The sequence below is a fragment of the Ceratosolen solmsi genome, unplaced genomic scaffold, assembly GCF_000503995.2.
Source record: "Ceratosolen solmsi marchali unplaced genomic scaffold, CerSol_1.0 scaffold10, whole genome shotgun sequence".
Lineage (NCBI taxonomy): Eukaryota > Metazoa > Arthropoda > Insecta > Hymenoptera > Agaonidae > Ceratosolen > Ceratosolen solmsi.
In genome coordinates this window covers 27,067,785-27,070,470 of record NW_011948412.1, presented here as the reverse complement: position 1 = coordinate 27,070,470, position 2,686 = coordinate 27,067,785, and the positions used below count along the sequence as shown (strand labels likewise).

Genomic DNA, 2,686 nt, shown 5'->3' with positions numbered 1-2,686 from the left:
GAGAGTGAAGAAGAGAAAGGAGAGAGAGAGAGAGAGAGATACTAACTAGATGTGCAAGTAAGATCGGTGGAATCAAGAGTGGGATTCCAGTATGTGAAGGTCTGTTCGAATGCGAAGATTCAATTGGCAGCATAGGAATTCTTCTTTTAAAGTCAGACAACTCGAAAGCATGTTTGATGCTCTATACATTTTATTTGTATATTATGATTTATAAGTGATAGAATAAGGATTGAATATAAATGCTCAAAAAACATCATATAAATAAGTTTATTTATTAAAAATTATTTACTATAGCATAATTTTCGTTATATCGATTGTTTTATTTTATTAAATTAATTAAATAAACTAAATCGTAAAAGTTAATATTTTTATTCAATTGCCCTCATTTACTCCAGGTTAATGTCCATAAATCCATAATTTCAATAACTTCTTGCATTATTAGTATTACTTAATATTTTTATATTGTTGATAAATAAATTACAAATAATGCTTAATAGATTTATGTAAGAAATTTAAAGTTTGGAAATTAATTAATATGTATTACATATTATTTATTTATTTATAAATTACATTATGCTAAAAAGTATATATTTTTGTCAATAAGACAGATTAAGATATGAAAATAAATAATACGTACAGTCTAATTTATTCTTTCGAATCTCGAATTATATAAAATGGATAATGTAATGTGATTTTTATCAACAAACTAATTTAAATAAAATATTTTATTAAAAATATATGGTATTCAATATAATATCAATTATATGAAGACTAATTTAATTGATAGATTCACACGATTGATTATAATTACATACTAAATGAGAAAAGAATAAACTGATGCAAAACTATAAACATTAAATTTGCCGAGAAAGTTTAAGATTGTCGTTTGATTTTTCATAATTTAAACATTTGATTTTATTGACTTACAAGCGCAAAATATAATACTATAATTGTTAGGTAAAACAATTACCAATTAAGAAAAACACACTAGTCATTGTCTATACCATTGTCTATTGAAGAAGACAATACTAACATATTGTGTTAATTTAAAATGAAAATTATATACACAGATTTTTAGCAAGATTAAAATAAGTTTAGATTTTTAACAATAATGTATAGTGAAAATAATCATTGTAAAATTATGACATGAATGGAAGTATAATAACATAATATTTATTTCCGTATAATTTAATTATGTATTAACTATTTATTTTGTAGATGTATTTCAAATCTGTCATTTACGTTTGATAGATGATATAAAATCATTTATAACTTGAAAAACTCTTTTATATATATCTACAATTTTATAACTAACAAATAAATTATTATTAAATGCCGTGAGTAAAATAGTTGACAATGAAAGCACATGCTAATTTTTCTCGAGTAATTAATACTTACAAATCATAATTTATATTTAAAAAGAATAATATTTTAAAAACTAAATCCATTCTATTTTTAGTATATAGTTATATATTATATGCACGTAATATTTTCCTCATCAATCAAGATATATTAAAAAAATACTTGAAAGCTTAAATGGAAATAAGTGAAACACTTACGATATTATTATAGATTGCAAATAGTAGAGGTATGCATGCGAAGCAATGTGTATGCAAGTATGGCCATCTATTATTAAATAATATTAAAGAAATAAATTAGACTAACAATATGACTTGCTAATATAATACATTTTATTGAGTCCCTGTGGCGCAGAGGATAGCGCGTTGGACTTCTAATCCAAAGGTCGTGGGTTCGATCCCCACCAGGGATGTATGCAATTTTAGGTGTGTATTGTGTGACTCACCTATTTTTTGTACATACAATTATTTCATATACCGAATGGATTTCATTTTTACTTTTATTTTGGTATCTAATAAACACCCGATGATAATAATTCCAAAAATAAAAACAAATCTATTCATGCATGGATAATGTCGCTCATATATGAATTTAAACTAAACTCGATGAAGCTACGCGAGGATCAGAATAATCTGATAATAAATTAAAAAACAAATGTTGATGTTCCTTCCCGCAGAATTGTTTAATATGACATTATCGACATTGATATATTTAACAGTAAAAACAAGTCAAATAATTAATTTTTTAATTTATTTGAATATTGTTAAATAAAAAAGAAAATTCGATTATAATTATTATAAAGTAGTTCTTAAATACATTTCATTTAACTATATTAACGCTTATAGATCAAAATGAATTTATACAATTTTTTCAATTTATTATTTATTCACTTAACTTTATTATTCGACACTTTATTATTGAAACTATTGATCTTTATGAAATATTGTTAGTTACTTATGCAATGTTTTGAAACGATACAGCTAATTAAACTAAACTTTTTAAAGAACACTTATAAAATTAAGTTTTGTTTTTTACAATATCAATTAACTCCTTTAATAAATATATTTATTGAATATCTAAGCATATATTTCCGTAATACATACTAATTAGTTCATATTATAGTATTAAATAATCGATTAAAAAATTTTTATCATGTTTTACTTTTTCTGAATGAAATTATTTAACCATTAATTCCATACTAACACTTATATTATAATAAATTGGAAATATGAATAATGTATCGATTGCAATATTTTGTACGGGCATTTGTTACTTAAATAATTTTACAATAAAATAATATTACTTTTAGAAATAATAAAAAATTTTA

The 2,686-nt window shown here is 22.6% G+C and overlaps 1 non-coding gene across 1 annotated transcript; it reads left to right on the top strand.

Moving 5' to 3' along the window:
- Positions 1-1,698: 1,698 nt before the first annotated feature.
- On the top strand, positions 1,699-1,771 carry TRNAR-UCU (transfer RNA arginine (anticodon UCU)). Its single transcript has one exon. It is a non-coding gene; the product is annotated as a tRNA-Arg (tRNA).
- Positions 1,772-2,686: the final 915 nt, after the last annotated feature.